A 20,995-nucleotide genomic window follows, 5' to 3' on the forward strand; every position below is an offset into this window, starting at 1 on the left:
ACAGATGTTATACAGACACTAAGAGAACACAAATGCCAGCCCAGGCTACTATACCCAGCCAAACTCTCAATTACCATAGATGGAGAAACCAAAGTATTCCACGACAAAACTAAATTCACCCATTATCTCTCCACGAATCCAGCCCTTCAAAGGATAATAACAGAAAAAAACCAATACAAGGACAGGAACCACGCCCTAGAAAAAACAAGAAGATAATCCCTCAACAAACCTAAAAGAAGACAGCCACAAGAACAGAATGCCAACTTTAACAACAAAAATAACAGGGAGCAACAATTACCTTTCCTTAATATCTCTTAATATCAATGGACTCAATTCCCCAATAAAAAGACATAGACTAACAGACTGGCTACACAAACAGGACCCAACATTCTGCTGCTTACAGGAAACCCATCTCAGGGAAAAAGACAGACACTACCTCAGAGTGAAAGGCTGGAAAACAATTTTCCAAGCAAATGGTCTGAAGAAACAGGCTGGAGTAGCCATTCTAATATCGGATAAAATCGACTTCCAACCCAAAGTTATCAAAAAAGACAAGGAGGGACACTTCATACTCATCAAAGGTAAAATCCTCCAAGAGGAACTCTCAATTCTGAATATCTACGCTCCAAATGCAAGGGCAGCCACATTGATTAAAGACACTTTAGTAAAGCTCAAAGCACACATTGTACCTCACACAATAATAGTGGGAGACTTCAACACACCACTTTCATCAATGGACAGATCGTGGAAACAGAAACTAAACAGGGACACAGTGAAACTAACAGAAGTTATGAAACAAATGGACCTGACAGATATCTACAGAACATTTTATCCTAAAACAAAAGGATATACCTTCTTCTCAGCACCTCACGGGACCTTCTCCAAAATTGACCACATAATTGGTCACAAAACAGGCCTCAACAGATACAAAAATATTGAAATCGTCCCATGTATCCTATCAGACCACCATGGCCTAAGACTGATCTTCAATAACAACATTAAGAATGGAAAGCCAACATTCACGTGGAAAGTGAACAACACTCTTCTCAATGATACCTTGGTCAAGGAAGGAATAAAGAAAGAAATTAAAGACTTTTTAGAGTTTAATGAAAATGAAGCCACAACGTACCCAAACCTTTGGGACACAATGAAAGCATTTCTAAGAGGGAAACTCATAGCTCTGAGTACCTCCAAGAAGAAACGGGAGAGAGCACATACTAGCAGCTTGACAACACATCTAAAAGCTCTAGAAAAAAAGGAAGCAAATTCACCCAAGAGGAGTAGACGGCAGGAAATAATCAAACTCAGGGGTGAAATCAACCAAGTGGAAACAAGAAGAACTATTCAAAGAATTAACCAAACGAGGAGTTGGTTCTTTGAGAAAATCAACAAGATAGATAAGCCCTTAGCTAGACTCACTAGAGGGCAAAGGGACAAAATCCTAATCAACAAAATCAGAAATGAAAAGGGAGACATAACAACAGATCCTGAAGAAATCCAAAACACCATCAGATCCTTCTACAAAAGCTTATACTCAACAAAACTGGAAAACCTGGACGAAATGGACAAATTTCTGGACAGATACCAGGTACCAAAGTTGAATCAGGATCAAGTTGACCTTCTAAACAGTCCCATATCCCCTAAAGAAATAGAAGCAGTTATTAATAGTCTCCCAACCAAAAAAAGCCAAGGACCAGATGGGTTTAGTGCAGAGTTCTATCAGACCTTCAAAGAAGATCTAATTCCAGTTCTGCACAAACTATTTCACAAGATAGAAGTAGAAGGTACTCTACCCAACTCATTTTATGAAGCCACTATTACTCTGATACCTAAACCACAGAAAGATCCAACAAAGATAGAGAACTTCAGACCAATTTCTCTAATGAATATCGATGCAAAAATCCGTAATAAAATTCTCGCTAACCGAATCCAAGAACACATTAAAGAAATCATCCATCCTGACCAAGTAGGTTTTATTCCAGGGATGCAGGGATGGTTTAATATACGAAAATCCATCAATGTAATCCATTATATAAACAAACACAAAGACAAAAACCACATGATCATCTCGTTAGATGCAGAAAATGCATTTGACAAGATCCAACACCCATTCATGATAAAAGTTTTGGAAAGATCAGGAATTCAAGGGCCATACCTAAACATAATAAAAGCAATCTACAGCAAACCAGTAGCCAACATCAAAGTAAATGGAGAGAAGCTGGAAGCAATCCCACTAAAATCAGGGACTAGACAAGGTTGCCCACTTTCTCCCTACCTTTTCAACATAGTACTTGAAGTATTAGCCAGAGCAATTCGACAACAAAAGGAGATCAAGGGGATACAAATTGGAAAAGAGGAAGTCAAAATATCACTTTTTGCAGATGATATGATAGTATATATAAGTGACCCTAAAAATTCCACCAGAGAACTCCTAAACCTGATAAACAGCTTTGGTGAAGTAGCTGGATATAAAATTAACTCAAACAAGTCAATGGCCTTTCTCTACACAAAGAATAAACAGGCTGAGAAAGAAATTAGGGAAACAACACCCTTCTCAATAGTCACAAATAATATAAAATATCTCGGCGTGACTCTAACTAAGGAAGTAAAAGATCTGTATGATAAAAACTTCAAGTCTCTGAAGAAAGAAATTAAAGAAGATCTCAGAAGATGGAAAGATCTCCCATGCTCATGGATTGGCAGGATCAACATTGTAAAAATGGCTATCTTGCCAAAAGCAATCTACAGATTCAATGCAATCCCCATCAAAATTCCAACTCAATTCTTCAACGAATTAGAAGGAGCAATTTGCAAATTCATCTGAAATAACAAAAAACCTAGGATAGCAAAAACTCTTCTCAAGGATAAAAGAACCTCTGGTGGAATCACCATGCCTGACCTAAAGCTTTACTACAGAGCAATTGTGATAAACACTGCATGGCACTGGTATAGAGACAGACAAGTAGACCAATGGAATAGAATTGAAGACCCAGAAATGAACCCACACACCTATGGTCACCTGATCTTCGACAAGGGAGCTAAAACCATCCAGTGGAAGAAAGACAGCATTTTCAACAATTGGTGCTGGCACAACTGGTTGTTATCATGTAGAAGAATGCGAATCGATCCATACTTATCTCCTTGTACTAAGGTCAAATCTAAGTGGATCAAGGAACTTCACATAAAACCAGAGACACTGAAACTTATAGAGGAGAAAGTGGGGAAAAGCCTTGAAGATATGGGTACAGGGGAAAAATTCCTGAACAGAACAGCAATGGCTTGCTCTGTAAGATCGAGAATTGATAAATGGGACCTAATGAAACTCCAAAGTTTCTGCAAGGCAAAAGACACCGTCAATAAGACAAAAAGACCACCAACAGATTGGGAAAGGATCTTTACCTATCCTAAATCAGATAGGGGCCTAATATCCAACATATATAAAGAACTCAAGAAGGTGGACTTCAGAAAATCAAATAACCCCATTAAAAAATGGGGCTCAGAACTGAACAAAGAATTCTCACCTGAGGAATACCGAATGGCAGAGAAGCACCTGAAAAAATGCTCAACATCCTTAATCATCAGGGAAATGCAAATCAAAACAACCCTGAGATTCCACCTAACACCAGTTTGAATGGCTAAGATCAAAAATTCAGGTGACAGCAGATGCTGGTGTGGATGTGGAGAAAGAGGAACACTCCTCCATTGTTGGTGGGATTGCAGGCTTGTACAACCACTATGGAAATCAGTTTGGCAGTTCCTCAGAAAACTGGATATAGTACTACCGGAGGATCCAGCAATACCTCTCCTGGGCATATATCCAGAAGATGCCCCAACTGGTAAGAAGGACACATGCTCCACTATGTTCATAGCAGCCTTATTTATAATAGCCAGAAGCTGGAAGGAACCCAGATGCCCCTCAACAGAGGAATGGATACAGAAAATGTGGTACATCTACACAATGGAGTACTACTCAGCTATTAAAAAGAATGAATTTATGAAATTCCTAGCCAAATGGATGGACCTGGAGGGCATCATCCTGAGTGAGGTAACACATTCACAAAGGAACTCACACAATATGTACTCACTGATAAGTGGATATTAGCCCAAAACCTAAGATACCCAAGATATAAGATACAATTTCCTAAACACATGAAACTCAAGAAAAATGAAGACTGAAGTGTGAACACTATGCCCCTCCTTAGAAGTGGGAACAAAACACCCTTGGAAGGAGTTACAGAAACAAAGTTTGGAGCTGAGATAAAAGGATGGACCATGTAGACACTAGCATATCCGGGGATCCATCCCATAATCAGCTTCCAAATGCTGACACCATTGCATACACTAGCAAGATTATGCTGAAAGGACCCTGATATAGCTTTCTCTTGTCAGAGTATGCCTGGGCCTAGCAAACATAGAAGTGGATGCTCACAGTCGGCTATTGGATGGATCACATGGCCCCCAATGAAGGAGCTAGAGAAAGTACCAAAGAAGCTAAAGGGATCTGCAACCCTATAGGTGGAACAACATTATGAACTAACCAGTACCCCAGAGCTCTTGACTCTAGCTGCATATGCATCAAAAGATGGCCTAGTCGGCCATCACTGGAAAGAGAGGCCCATTGGACACGCAAACTTTATATGCCCCAGTACAGGGGAACGCCAGGGCCATAAAAGTGGAGTGGGTGGGTAGGGGAGAGGGGGTGGGTGGCTATGGGGGACTTTTGGTATAGCATTGCAAATGTAAATGAGCGAAATACCTAATAAAAATGGAAAAAAAAAAGAAAAAAAAAAAGAAATTCAATATAAATATAGGCCATGTTTTGGTGGTACACACCTCTAATCCCAGCACTCAGGAGACAGGGGTAAGTATATCTCTGTCTTTCAGGCTTGTCTGGCCTTCAGAGCACCCAAGTTTAGGCAGGGAAGGAAGCCAACCACAATAGAGAGCTATAAAACAGAAGCTTGAACAACCAGCCACGTTCTAGTGACAGCAAGGTGCAGAAGTTGGCAGCTTCAGCCATGTGGCTCTGCCTTTAGAATGAAGGATAGAACAAAGGGGTTATGGAGTCTCCCTCAAAAGATAAGGAAAAGGTGCTGAGGCCATACATGTGTCAGAGATGTTCCCTACATTGATACCATTGTGTGAAGCTCTGAAAGTGAAGCCTAAATTGCATTGAAAACTCCAACATGTTGGAGATGACAGAACCACAGAATATCTGACAAGAAAACATGGAACAAGGAGTTGAAACAGCCAAAGAAAAAGAATTACATTGCAGTCAATAAAGCTGAATGCCATTGGAGATCTGAAGATCACTTTGACATTAGTTATGGACATGCAGAGTTGGGAGTTTGCCCAGCTGGTATTCTATCTCATTTGGTTCCAGTATATTCTCATTATGTTCCTTTTTTTTGTTTGTTTGTTTGTTTGTTTTTTTTTTTTTTGGAATGGTAATATGCCATTATATATTGAAGGTATGTGATATGCTTTAATATTCTAATTTTATAGGTGATTACAGTTAAGAGATAGCCATGAGTCTCAAAAGAAACTTTTCACAGGGTCAAAACTGTTAGCTTAGCAGGGTATGGTGGCACACACCTTTAATCCCAGCACTTGGGAGGCAGAGGCAGGCAGATATATGAGTTCGAGGCCAGCCTGTTCTTCACAGTGAGTTCCAGGACAGTCAGGGCTATACAGAGAAACCCTGTCTCAAAAAACCAAAATAAACGAAAAACGAAAAGAAAGAAAGAAAGAAAGAAAGAAAGAAAGAAAGAAAGAAAGAAAGAAAGAAAGAAAGAAAACTGTTAGCCAATGGCGACTGTTGAAGTTGGACTAAAAGTATTTTGCATTATGATACAACTATCAGCCTATTGGGACCAGGGAGTATGGAATGTAGTAGTTTGAATTAAAATTTCCCCCAATAAGCCCATTGAGAGTGACATTATTAGGAGGAGCAACATTGTTGGAGTATTATGGTCTTGTTGAAAAAAGTGCTTGTTGATCAAGATGTAGAACTCTCAGGGCCTTTTCTCTCCCCTTATCTGCCTTCATGCCACAATGCTTTCCTGCCAAGATTGTAATGGACTAAACTTTTGAACTGTAAGAAGCTTTAATTAAATGCTTTCTATTATAAGAGTTGCCACTGTCATGGTATATTATTTCACACAATAAAACCATAACTAAGACACTCTCATTGTGTGTGTGTGTGTGTAATTGTGTGTGTTTTAGGTTTGGTCAAAATGTGTTAATGGGGATGGAATAGAACCTGGAGAGTTACCACCTATAAAACATCAGCACAAATGCAAAGTATTAGCTGGCACAGATCACGTCTTATGAACAGGTGGAAAAAATTTTGAACATAAAGAGAAAATCAATAATTGGAGAGAAACAGAAACCACAATTATTTGCCAGTGGCATTTACTTTATGTGATGTTCTGCCTGGCCAAATTTTCAAAGTATTTATTAAGATGTTGATAATCTGATGAAATTTGAAGTTAAGGAATTAATAAATGATGATTACAGAAAACCAAGGCTTCCCTGTGTGCTCGAGGGAAGCCTTGATAAATTTTCCAGCAATTACCACAAGGAAGCAGAATCTTAGAGCAGTGGAACAAAATTGCAATTTATTGTGCAAAGTGTACAAAATAGATTCAGCACTAGGTTTTGGAAGAGAAAATTGTTGAAATCTACCCAACTTTATCAGAATTGAAATTTTTACTTATAAACCCCCATAATCATGAACTCTTACTGATATAAATACACATACTTCTTTCATTAGGCAACAATGATGTCATATTTGTATAAGAGGCACCTATAGCTGATATATTCTAAGCAATGTTTGCATGGAGCTATTGCCTTGTCCCATGCTCTCAGTGGTTTTGACACTCACTTGGAGTTTATATAATAATCATGTTAAGTGTGGACTGATAAGTTCAACGATAAAGTTCTGAAAAATAGAATGAGGAGAGTAACTTCTCATTCTCAATGTGCTGGTTTTGCCACAATGGCTGAGACAAGTACATGGCTAATGTTCTAAGTCATTGTCTTGGCATACTAAGCCACAAGCTGTTTCTTTTTCTATGGAAGAGTGAGAATGTTTATATTCCACATGACTTTAGGAGTGCAGGTGACATTTATTCTTTAATTTTCAGACAAAATGAGGAAGGCACAAAAATACTCTTTTCTTGAAAATATGATATAATGATAAACTCAGAGAATCAAGGCAGAAAAAAAAATAAAAACTTGACAAACAAACAAAATAGCCATCCTTATTTCATTGTTTTAAACATCAAGAGCTATTTTAGCATTAAAACTGCCCGAGTCTCTGGAGATAATTGAATGAAATATATATTCTTTTAGATTTTTGATGAGTCATATTCAAAAACTTACTGGCAACTGTCGGGATGCATATGGGAAGAAATTATCTGGAAAGGTACCCACCCATATTTGGCCAGACATAGTTAAGTCAGTGGTTTACAATGGACATAAAGCCATCATGATATACTAGACTGATAATATATAATTCCATTGCTGTATGCATAATCCTCTTTAAGTGTACTTTTATATATCTATATGCTTAAAAAGTACAGTTTCTGTTTATATAGCATTGAGTTAATTTTTGTTATTACAAAAATATAACACACTCAAAAACTCATAAGTTAATCCAAAATAAAAGCAAGCACACACATATTTGCTAATCCATATCTACAGATATTTTGTAATTTTTGTCCTTCACCTTTTCGTCCTCTATTTCACTATACAGAATACTAGTACACTGAATTTTGATATTTATTTTTAATTAAATTTGTTTTATCATATATCATAAATATCCTTAAATATGTATGATTAGTTGTTTTGAGTTTATAAATGTATAAAAATATCTGAATTACATTTGCAAGAGTAAGATACAACCACTTGAGTCATTGTGGAAAGATCAGCATCTAATCAATGACTTAAATTATTTTGGATATTTTCCCTAACACAATATGCTTGAGTTCTTATCTTTCTAAAATATGTATTAGCACATCAACTTGCTTGTACAAAGTACAAATATGGAGAAGTCATGAAGCCTGAGAAGAATTTTACTTTTCTCACTTTTGCTGTGTAGTCTTGAAATTGTATTGTTTCAACAGTTGTCACCCAGCTGGGCCTTCAAGATATAAATAAAAATGACAACTTTGAATGGACTCCATATGGAAACCTGCTATAGAGTGCAATGTTAATTAAAGAAGCTTCATTAGTCTCTCTGAAACACATACACAATTCCATTTCTTTATCAAGAAAGAAAAACAGCAGCAGCTAGACAGTTTAAGTGCTTAGCATATCTGGAACCTGGATATTGCCTCCTATGATCTTGTATTAAAATCCTTGACAAAAAAAATCTCTTAAACAATGGGTTAATTTTAAGTTACAGTTCAGGATTAAACTCCAGCGCGGTGAAAAATATTACAGTAGAAGAACCTGCCAGGAGTAGAGTATGAGGAAAGCTCAGACTCGACAAACTTTCCTCTTTTTCAGTCCAAGATGCAAGCAAGAGGTACAGGATCCAAGCAAGAGGTACAGGATCCAAGCAAGAGGTATGCTACAATGTTAGGGTAGGTCGGCCTTTTCAATTAAACTAACCAAGATAATCACCCATAGGTGTGGACAGAGGCTAACCTAATCAAAATTACTCCCTGTAGCTGCCTGGAGGTTTCTTCTCAGGGTGATTGTAGCTTCTGCTAGGTTAATAAGTGCTGATATCCACAGACACCTTTATAGGTAGTACAGAAGTAAGAAGGTAAAATGTTTGTTATATAGGTACATTCCAGCTGTGGGCACTGGACAAAACTGCTGATTAATTATAGGCACCAGCTTTCTTATTTATATACCATGGGTAATAAAATTATAATTTTAAGAGCTTATGGTAATGAAGAGCTAATTGTGTGAAGATAAGAAGAAAACACACATAAAGCAATTAGAAATTGTTAGTGATCTTGGATTCACATTCCATCTTAGAGAACCTGATCCAGGGTTGAACTTGAGTTAACTAACAGTCTCCAGATTACTCCCCTGGCAATCCACTTCCAACCACCATTCAGGAGGAAAGCAGAAGTGTATGGTTTGACTCCCAGCAGCAGCCAATTATGCTAAAGGCAACAAAAATTTTGTAATGGCCCCCACAATCGGATATGTGCCAGACTAGAACGTCCCTCACTTGCCTAACATGTTCTATAAAACCTTGTCCCACTGAGAACTAGGGACTTCTTCCTCTTGCTCTGCTGCATCAGAGTAGGTGGTGTGACCCAAGCTTGAGCTTAGAATAAAGAGATCCTAGTGTGATTGCTTCAGAGTTGACTCTTTGCTGGTATTCTGGAGATCTCCAACAAGGTACAACAATGCATCATATTAGGAAAGCTTTCAGGATGTTATTAACTTATATTTCTTGTTCTGAATTAAACTCTTTAGCAAGCAAGAATGTGCTACAGTTACCTACACAGAACTTCAAAGGTCTCTGGACCTTATTAGAAAGAGATCAAGTTTGCCTCTCTAGTAGACTTCTCATTTTGAAATTACCATAAAATCTGATGATTATTCCATGGGAACTCTTTGTTTTTCTCATTTATCTCTTCAGTCCATGACTAAAGATTCATCTATGTCAGCTCTGTAAGGGGAAAACATAGGAAAGAAACAATCAATAGATGAAGGAAATGACAATAAATAGGAAACATTATTTATTATTAACAATAATTGTATTAAATTTTTATTATACATATATTCTTTGGTGGTATACCTTTTAGTAATTTGTAAAAAATCAAAGCATTCAATCAAAATTCACAAAATTTACTTTGGGAAATGTAATTTGGTAACACAATTTCTTCATATTGTGCATTAACAAAAACTGAAAAACAGCAAAAAGCATAAGATATGCTACAGTGAATAATAAACACATCTGTAAAAGGAGAAGCTGTGGAAAGCGTTTATTCAAAAGGCAAAGTTAGTTACTCGTGTTCTTTAATCAAGTATTTCAACTGCTAAATCTCAGGTTTCACTTGGTAGTAGCTAGCTGAAGGCTTTCCTCATAGATTACATTTTGTAAACTCATGAAGATTTCTAATGCCAGGCATCAGAGTGAAACAGAAACCTACAGACTCTATGCTACTACAAAGTCTGCAAAATAACTACCACAAAATCAAAATGCTCAAATCATATGTTTGTTTTGATCTTGCTTTTGTTTTTTTTTTTAAATTTATTTTATTGTTTTCCTTATTCACTTTACATCCTACTCACTGCTACCCCTTCCTGGTCACCCCTCCCCTTTTCCTCTGAGTGGGTGGGGCTCCCCTGGGTATCCTCTAATCTGGACACTTCTGCAAGGCTAGGCATCTCCTCTTCCAGTGAGACAAGACAAGGCAGCACAGCTAGAAGGACACGTCTCAAGTACAGCCAATAGCTTTTAGGACAGTCCCTGTTCTAGTTGTTCCAGGCCCAGATGAAGACTACCCTGCACATATGGCTGGGGAGGTCTAGCAGGCCCAGCCCATGTATGTTCTTTGATTGGTGGTAAAGACTCCTGAAAGCCTGAAGAGTCCAGGTTAGTTGACTCTGTTGGTCTTCCTGTGGAGTTTCTATCCCATTTCTGGCCCCAATCCTTCCTATTCTTCCATAAGAGTCGCCAAGCTCTAATATCGAAACTTTACAAAGAACTCAAATTTGTTTAAACTAAAAAAAAAAAAATGATAGAAGATATACTTTCTCCAAGAAAGTCTTATATGAACATCTAAGCAACCTGTGATGGGCTATAGTCTAGTTATATAAAATATGAACCTAAATGAGTCTTTGAGGGTCTGTGGACAATAGCAAGACCTTTGTTGTGAGTTATTTCTATCTTTGTTCTCATTTTGTTTCTTTAAATATTGGCTTGGTTTGGGTGCACTTAGGGAGAGAAAGAGAATACTTGTTCAATAGTTAGTTTTAACTGTCAGCTTGAAAGAGTATAAAAACACCTCGAAAGAGATTCTCAATGAGGAATTTACTCAATAAGTTTGGTCTGTGGATATGACTGGTAGGAATTTTCTTAATTGTTTAATGGTGGTCGGGGCACTTACCTTGAATATAGGGAGCACTCTTGGGCTGAATAAACTGGGAATGATTGAGAAGGAAAGTCAGTTCAATACTTGAAGAATGCATCCATCTATTTTCTCTGCTCTAAGGTTGTGGAGCAATATTTTAACTTTCATGCTATTTTGCCTTTCTTACTGACATGTACTATAATCTAGAATTTTCAGCTAAAGAAACTTTTCCTCTCATGTATACTGCTTTCTTTGGTAAGAATGTTTTGTCACAACCTGAAAGAAAAGAAGACAACTTTTATGAATTAAAATCAGCTATCCTCTTCCAAGAAGAATTCAGCTTATTTTCTAATGATATTTTAAATTAAGGTACATATTTCAAAAATCAAATTGCTAATGGCTGGTTAAATGAATATATATTCTGCAGTTTCTTTTGCTTAATCTTTACTGTCTTTAAGTTTAATTCCAATAAAATTAAATGAATATTGATTTTGCTACTATATAATTGTAACGTTATATAATTATATAAAAAGTTTCTAACCAGTACTTTCAGAGCTTCTTGGAACTATACCACCAATCAAAGAAAACACATGGTGGAACTTGTGGCTCTAGCTATATTCATAGCAGAGGTTGGCCTAGTCAGTCATCAATTGGAGGAGAAGCCCTTGGTCCTGTGAAGGCTCTATGCCCCAGTATAGGGGAATGTCAGGGCCAGGAATGGGAGTGGGTGGGTTGGGGAGCAGGGGGAGAGGGTAGGGGATAGGGGATTTTCAGAGGGGAAACTAGAAAAGGGGATAACATTTGAAATATAAATAAAGAAGATATCTTATTAAAGAAAAACCTAAAAAATGTTAAATAAATATAACCTTTTCTTTTCTTAGTTGCTACTTTTCTTTTTATAACCAAAATTTCTGTTATCTTTTTCCTCTTTTTTACCTTATTTTTATTTTATACTGCTAACTCATTCCTAATTGAATTAATTGTCTATGTCACATAGAAAAAGAATATCATAGAAAAAAATGAGATATTTTATTAAGCTCTTCATGGGATTCCTACGCATGGCACTGACCTTGGTTTACAGACTCCTATATTCACTCTAGTGAAGTAATATAACTCAAAACAGTAAATTAAATAAGCATAACTTCATCATAAAGAACTTTTCAGGGACATACTGTGTGTGTAATATGTACATATATGAATAAGGAACAATCTTTATCTTCAAGGAACTCACAACATTTAATGTTGTCTTATAAACCACTGTATGTTATCACATTTGTGCATGACTTAAGGAATGTGTGTCGCATATCTTCTATCCACATGAGAATCTACACTGTAAGCTGATCTCTCACAATTCTCTGACCAAAGTTGCAGTTGCATATTTTGGATCAAGTATATCCATAGTCGGTTGAAACATCTTTTTCATAAAAATACAAAACTGTGTCTGATGTGTTTATTTCATAATTGCTCGTCTTATCTCTAAATCTTATGAAATTTGAGAGTAAAGGATAAGAACAACTCTCGTAGGAGTCATGGGCATCACAGTCGCTTACATCAATTTCTAGTTCAGGAATGTGAGCTGCAGAAATACTGTCTGGTACCAAATTTTCACGGAAATATGAGAAACTTTGTAGGTTCTGATGAACAAAATTAAAATTCAAATGTGTAAAGCTATTTCAATGACAGAAATAGTATACTCAAGATGCAATGAAAGTCCAATGGGCATTTCTCAATCTGACTGATAAGAAATCTGGGCATTATCCAGGGTAATCCGTATAAAATTCACTATTTTAAAGAAGTATTTAATTAAAGAATGCATTGATATCTACAAGAATCAAGGTGTGGGAATTCTCAAAACCAAGCTACGTGTATTCTGCTCCACAACTTACTAAATAGTATGCACAATCATCTTCCTAAATCTTTCATTTTTATCTTACACTCAATGTATTTTCTTTGCAGGTATGGCAATGTAGTTTTCATCTAACACTTTAACATTCAAGCTATATTGTTCTCCATTTCAAGTAATTATTACAAGCTACCTTTGTGTATATTAAAGTCTTAGGAAATACCCAACCCACCACAAGCATGACATCTTACAAACAGCCTTCAGGGTTTCTCTGACAGTCTGTGAGACATGGCACACCTGGCAACAGTGAGTTGTGCCTTGATTTTTGGCAACATAGCTTCAAAAGCCAAGAACATGAGTATTAGGGGGAACTCTCCATACAGTATAAAAGAATGCCGATTATTGTGTGAGTGAGATCTCTAAGTTTGTTTCCACATTCATAGCATGTGAATTTTTCTTCTTTTGTTCCCGTTGTGATCAGATACTTACACACAGGAAGACTCCTGCAAGGAGGTCCTCTATTTATGTGAAAACTCACATCTCAAGGATAGGTCTTTCATTCTAAGGCAGTTTTTTTGTTGGTTTGTTTTGCTTTGTTTTGTTTTGTTTTGTTTTGTTTTGTTTTGTTATTTTCAAAAAAGTTCTGTGCCCTCCCGTTCAGTCCTGAGCAGGCTAATCAGACCTTAACTGTTTGCCACAGTCCATCTTCCACCAAACTGGGTGGAGTCTTCTGACCTAGATAAAAATCTCCTGCCTTGCCCACCTGCAGAAGCAGACTGCCTGCTGAGCTGCTGAGCTTGTTCTGCCACAGAATCCAGCTGAAACCAAGCAACACAACCCAGCAGAAACAAAGATTGGGCCTTTGGGTTTCCCCTATATAAACGCACAGCTGAAAATTAAACTTTGCGCCTTGATCAAAGAACCTTTGTCTTGGGTTCCTTCTTCTCTTACCCGCCCATCCTATTTCAGTCCCAACCTCCCTTTCAGGTATACCCAGTTCTTCATGGCCGCTGAACGGCTACAAAATTCTCTTGAAATTTTAAGGCATTTTAATAATGCCAAGCTTAATCTTTATTTCTAGTCATTTAGTCATTATGTTCACGATAAATCTGCCTTCCAAGAAGGAATAGTAAACAGTTTCCTATGGATGTAGCATCATGGAAAGTTACAATAGCAACATCATCATATCACGTGGGACCATGGGGTATGCCCTCTTGCACATACATTATTTGGACAATGCTCTCCGAATGATAAGAAATATTCTTTTTTATTAATCATTTTATTCACTTACATTTCAAAACGATATACCCCTTACCGGTTACCCCTTTACAACCCCTCCCCAATTCCTATCCCTCTTCTCCCCCACCCCCTTTGCCTCTACGAGGGAGAGCCTCCACCCACTCACCCACTCCTGCTTCACTGCTCTAGCATTACCCTATGCTGGGGCATCAAGCCTCCACAGGACCAAGGACCTTTCTTCCCATTTATTTCAGATAAGGCCTTCGTCTGCTACATATGTATCATGAGGGAGTCATGGCTCCCTCCTGTATACTCTTAGGTTGGCGGTCTAATACCTGGAATCTCTGGGTGGTCCAGTTAGCTAATATTGTTCTTCCTATGAGATTACAATCCCCTTTAGCTCCTAAAGTCTTTCTCATACCTCTTCCTTGGGGGTCCCTGGGTTCCTTCTGATGGTTGGCTGTATCTGCATCTGAATTAGTCAGGTACTTCTAAAACCTCTCAGGGAACAGCCAATACCCGGCTCCTATCAGTAAGCAGTTATTGCCATCAGCAATAAGTGATATTAACTGAAGTTTAATAGCCAAAACTGTTTAGTAACTTACACAGCTAAAAAAAAAATAAATGTATGGGAGATATAAAAATACATTATACTGATTGTATATACTCAATGTGTAAGTGAATCTGCATGTAAATTCTCAGAGAATAGGTTTGTACTTACATACTTTAGGGTAAAAATTATTCTTAAAGCAAAGTCATCCCTAAGACTCTACTCCACATGAATGAGAGGTGAACTTAGTACTCATTTCAAAGAGTAATTTTCTTGAGATAATGAATGTGGGAATTATAAGAGAAACCACAGGCAAAGAATGATGCTACTTTAAGAAATACAATTTTTTTAGAAGTTCTTCCTACCATACAGCATATTAATCTATAATGCTTTGATCTTTACTTGATAACATGCACTCATGGCATTATTGAAATTCAGTGTAAACTTTGGTTGTATCTAGTTTATCCATCTATCTCATCTTTTATCAATCACCTAGTGGGGGAAGAAGGAAAACCTTCGTTCACATGGTATTTTTACTTGCCATTGTCTTTTGGATTCTCATCACAGGTTTTTTTTTTTTTTTTTTTTTTTTTTGACAAAGAAGTTGGGACCACATCCATTCACTACAATGTCATATCAAAAGAATATTTCTGCATGAAAGACTAAAGATTAGAACAGGCAATATATAGTCCAAGGGTACTGATGCAATTCTATAGAAACAGCCGTCCAGAAGCAGAGGCAGGATAGCAAGTTCAAGGTGGTTTTGTGTTGGGAGCCGCCCCCACATTCGCCGTCACAAGATGGCGCTGACATCCTGTGTTCTAAGTGGTAAACAAATAATCTGCGCATGAGCCAAGGGTATTTTATGACTACTTGTACTCTACCTTTCCCGTAAACGTCAGCTCGGCCATGGGCTACAGCCAATCAGGGAGTGATGCGTCCTAGGCGAAATATAACTCTCCTAAAAAAGGGGACGGGGTTTCCGCCATTCTCTCTCGCTGGCATCTCTCTGGCTCTGCGCGCCCTGTGCTCTCTCGCTGCCTAAAGATGTAAACAATAGAGCGCGCTCTGCGCCCCGGCGCGCCGGAGCTCTGGCTCCTAAAGATGTAAGAAGGGGGCTTTCGTTTTTGGGGTTTGGGGTTTTTGCACTCCTGCTCCTGAAGATGTAAGCAATAAAGTTTTGCCGCAGAAGATTCTGGTCTGTTGCGTCTTTCCTGGCCGGGCGTGAGAACGCGATTAAGAATTGGTGCCGAAACCCGGGACGAGAAAAAACTCGGGACTGGTGCAAGGAAGATCCCTCATTCCAGAACCAGAACTGCGGGTCGCGGTAATAAAGGTTCCCGTAAAGCAGACTGTTAAGAAGGATTCAACTGCATGAATTCAGAACTTTTCAGCTGGGGAACGAGAGTACCAGTGAGTATAGCTTTACGAGGTAAGCCTGGCCTTGAACTTTCTAAGGAAATTCAAGACAGTCTATCAGAAGTAAAGTGGAAAATAGCTTTATAAGGTATGTTTGGCCTTGAATTTTTTCTAGTGTTAGAAGCCCTTTTGTTCCTTTTCACATGCTATCAAGTGGTTAAGGCAGGGCGGATTCTGGATGAAGTTCAGGACAATCTATCAGAAGTAAAGCGGGGAGAGAGAATAGGAGCAAAGAGAAAATATGGTACACAAAATAAGTATACAGGCCTTTCCAAGGGTCTTGAACCTGAGGAAAAGTTTAGGTCAGGTAAGAATACCTGGGGAGAGATTAGAAGGAAGGAGAAGGAAAAAGAAAAGAAAAAAGATCAATTAGAGAAGCCAGTTCTTAGTAGTTCTGAATCAGATGAAAAGGCTATTAGGGCCTGGAAGGCGCTCTCCCGAGCAGGTGAAGCCACTGGACAATAATGACAGAGGCAGGCTCTTGCAGCCTACAAGGTCTTATTGTCCACCCTAGAGTTGTAGATCAAGATTGTAAAGGGGAACTTCAGGTTCTCTGTTCTTGTCCTCAAGTTGTCTTTTCTATATCACAAGGGGACAGAATAGCTCAACTAATAATTTTGCCAAGCCTACATGGCTGTTTTTTCTTCCTCTGATATTCCTAGAGCTGCCAGAGGGATTGGTTCTACTAGAAATGATTCTGATTACTTAATAATGCCTTTAGATTGTTGTCAAATTTTATCTACTCACGTAGGGGTAAACCCTCGTGGCGTCAGGCCATTACAGGTCTGACAAATGGATGTCACGCATATTTCCTCCTTTGAGAGAAATCAATATTTACATGTTTAGAAGAAACCCACTTAAAAATGGGATTGTGGTATATACTGATGGATCAAAAACTGGCATAGGTGCCTATGTGGCTAATGGTAAAGTGGTATCCAAACAATATAATGAAAATTCACCTCAAGTGGTAGAATGTTTAGTGGTCTTAGAAGTTTTAAAAACCTTTTTAGAACCCCTTAATATTGTGTCAGATTCCTGTTATGTGGTTAATGCAGTAAATCTTTTAGAAGTGGCTGGAGTGATTAAGCCTTCCAGTAGAGTTGCCAATATTTTTCAGCAGATACAATTAGTTTTGTTATCTAGAAGATTTCCTGTTTATATTACTCATGTTAGAGCCCATTCAGGCCTACCTGGCCCCATGGCTCTGGGAAATGATTTGGCAGATAAGGCCACTAAAGTGGTGGCTGCTGCCCTATCATCCCCGGTAGAGGCTGCAAGAAATTTTCATAACAATTTTCATGTGACGGCTGAAACATTACGCAGTCGTTTCTCCTTGACAAGAAAAGAATCCCGTGACATTGTTACTCAATGTCAAAGCTGCTGTGAGTTCTTGCCAGTTCCTCATGTGGGAATTAACCCACGCGGTATTCGACCTCTACAGGTCTGGCAAATGGATGTTACACATGTTTCTTCCTTTGGAAAACTTCAATATCTCCATGTGTCCATTGACACATGTTCTGACATCATGTTTGCTTCTCCGTTAACCGGAGAAAAAGCCTCACATGTGATTCAACATTGTCTTGAGGCATGGAGTGCTTGGGGGAAACCCAGACTCCTTAAGACTGATAATGGACCAGCTTATACGTCTCAAAAATTCCAGCAGTTCTGCCGTCAGATGGATGTAACCCACCTGACTGGACTTCCATACAACCCTCAAGGACAGGGTATTGTTGAGCGTGCGCATCGCACCCTCAAAACCTATCTTATAAAACAAAAGAGGGGAATTGAAGAGATTTTACCCTGAACACCAAGAGTGTCTGTGTCTATGGCACTCTTTACACTCAATTTTTTAAATATTGATGCTCATGGCCATACTGCGGCTGAACGTCATTGTTCAGAGCCAGATAGGCCCAATGAGATGGTTAAATGAAAAAATGTCCTTGATAATAAATGGTATGGCCCGGATCCTATTTTGATAAGATCCAGGGGAGCTATCTGTGTTTTCCCACAGAATGAAGACAACCCATTTTAAATACCAAAAAGACTCACCCGAAAAATCCAGACTGACCAAGGGAATACTAATGTCCCTCGTCTTGGTGATGTCCAGGGCGTCAATAATAAAAAGAGAGCAGCGTTGGGGGATAATGTCGACATTTCCACTCCCAATGACGGTGATGTATAATGCTCAAGTATTCTCCTGCTTTTTTACCACTAACTAGAAACTGGGTTTGGCCTTAATTCAGACAGCCTTGGCTCTGTCTGGACAGGTCCAGACGACTGACACCATTAACACTTTGTCAGCCTCAGTGACTACAGTCATAGATGAACAGGCCTCAGCTAATGTCAAGATACAGAGAGGTCTCATGCTGGTTAATCAACTCATAGATCTTGTCCAGATATAACTAGATGTATTATGACAAATAACTCAGCAGGGATGTGAACAAAAGTTTCCGGGATTGTGTGTTATTTCCATTCAGTATGTTAAATTTACTAGGGCAGCTAATTTGTCAAAAAGTCTTTTTCAGTATATGTTACAGAATTGGACGGCTGAATTTGAACAGATCCTTCGGGAATTGAGACTTCAGGTCAACTCCACGCGCTTGGACCTGTCCCTGACCAAAGGATTACCCAATTGGATCTCCTCAGCATTTTCCTTCTTTAAAAAATGGGTGGGATTAATATTATTTGGAGATACACTTTGCTGTGGATTAGTGTTGCTTCTTTGATTGGTCTGTAAGCTTAAGGCCCAAACTAGGAGAGACAAGGTGGTTATTGCCCAGGCGCTTGCAGGACTAGAACATGGAGCTTCCCCTGATATATCTATGCTTAGGCAATAGGTCGCTGGCCACTCAGCTCTTACATCTCATGAGGCTAGTCTCATTGAACGGGATAGAGTGAGTGTGCTTCAGCAGCCCGAGAGAGTTGCACGGCTAAGCACTGCAGTAGAAAGGCTCTGCGGCATATATGAGCCTATTCTAGGGAGACATGTCATCTTTCATGAAGGTTCAGTGTCCTAGTTCCCTTCCCCCAGGAAAAACGACACGGGAGCAGGTCAGGGTTGCTCTAGGTAAAAGCCTGTGAGCCTAAGAGCTAATCCTGTACATGGCTCCTTTACCTACACACTGGGGATTTGACCTCTATCTCCACTCTCATTAATATGGGTGGCCTATTTGCTCTTATTAAAAGGAAAGGGGGAGATGTTGGGAGCCGCCCCCACATTCGCCGTCACAAGATGGCGCTGACATCCTGTGTTCTAAGTGGTAAACAAATAATCTGCGCATGAGCCAAGGGTATTTTATGACTACTTGTACTCTACCTTTCCCGTAAACGTCAGCTCGGCCATGGGCTACAGCCAATCAGGGAGTGATGCGTCCTAGGCGAAATATAACTCTCCTAAAAAAGGGGACGGGGTTTCCGCCATTCTCTCTCGCTGGCATCTCTCTGGCTCTGCGCGCCCTGCGCTCTCTCGCTGCCTAAAGATGTAAACAATAGAGCGCGCTCTGCGCCCCGGCGCGCCGGAGCTCTGGCTCCTAAAGATGTAAGAAGGGGGCTTTCGTTTTTGGGGTTTGGGGTTTTTGCACTCCTGCTCCTGAAGATGTAAGCAATAAAGTTTTGCCGCAGAAGATTCTGGTCTGTTGCGTCTTTCCTGGCCGGGCGTGAGAACGCGATTAAGAGTTTTGTTTTGCTGAGTTTCAACTTAGTCTGGGACTGTAACAAAACTTTGTATCAACATGACAAAATAAATAAAATAAGTATATAATTCCTTATGAAACATGGATGAGTCTAATGAACATTGTCTTAGAAGAACTAAGTCAGACAAGGGAATAAACTGGAGGTGTGATTTAGAGATAATTAACCACATTAAATTAGAAAAAAGAACAGAACACACAAGGGACTGAGGTGTTTGTGGTACAGATTGTAGGCTTTATTCGAAAGCAAAAAAAAAAAAAAAAAAGCCACAGTTATTTATTAGTTAAATCTAAACATCTTTAAGTGGATTTATAATCAAACAACATAGAATTTAGTAGACATTTGTGAAGAGTACATGCAGATCAAAAGAGCAAACTCTTTAGCCCATTCTGATGTGACCAGAAATTGGATATTTGCACCTGTTTGGCACCACACAGCTCACTGAAATTAATTAGGTCAAACACTCACACACTCATTTCATGACCCGCTCCAATTTTCACCTAATAGTTGATTTTAATCAGACAACCAAAGAAAGTATACCTTGTCAAGGCATAACATCATGCAAAGGAAATCAACTCAGTAAATCATTTAAACTTTTAAATCCCTCAAGTTGTGCTCAGAGGCTGCTAGAATTTAAACAGTATTTTCCCTTCAAAACATAAATATATGTAGTGAAACCATGAGTTTGGTAATGCTCTTAAATGGATGTTTTGGTGCCTGTCTTGGGAAAACTCCATCCTTAGATTCTTCTAGCACAAAAGTTTATAGTTTATTATAAGACTAGACTCTTAGTAAGCTCACTGGTCATTTCTTCTAGCTGGGGCATGAAATCTGAAAAATCAAGGCCAGAAGAATCACTTTACCGGCCTTTGTTCCACTGAGATACACAAAGTGGTAGCTGCATTAAGGCATTGAATATCAACTTAAGTTGATATCACCAAAACAGTTCCATAAAGTCCTGATTTTAAATTGATTAATATTATTGTGAGGTAGAATTCAGGGCACACTATATGGTATGGATTTTGTATGCAGGAACAGACTGATAATAGAACAGGTATTATTGCCTCTATTCTATGCACAGTACTGCCTATGATAATTCTCTGCACTCCTTTTATTGTTCCATCACTGTAAGCAGTAATGTGGGTAACGATGTCCAACATAATTTCTTCTGCTTAATATTAAAGAATTGTCTTTTTGTGAATAAAT

At 38.7% G+C, this 20,995-nt stretch overlaps 1 long non-coding RNA gene across 4 annotated transcripts in view; it reads right to left on the reverse strand.

Moving 5' to 3' along the window:
• Positions 1-20,995, reverse strand: part of Gm52803 — a 145,200-nt gene that overhangs the window by 36,715 nt on the left and 87,490 nt on the right. For 2 of the 4 annotated variants that reach the window (XR_003955860.1, XR_003955863.1), the window contains exon 2: positions 9,553-9,640. This is a non-coding gene — a long non-coding RNA (predicted gene, 52803). Of the gene's footprint in view, positions 1-9,496; positions 9,641-11,084; positions 11,105-20,995 lie in introns of those variants that run through there. The other 2 variants (XR_003955861.1, XR_003955862.1) reach the window with 2 other exon arrangements.

Source organism: Mus musculus, chromosome 5, assembly GCF_000001635.26.
Source record: "Mus musculus strain C57BL/6J chromosome 5, GRCm38.p6 C57BL/6J".
NCBI lineage: Eukaryota > Metazoa > Chordata > Mammalia > Rodentia > Muridae > Mus > Mus musculus.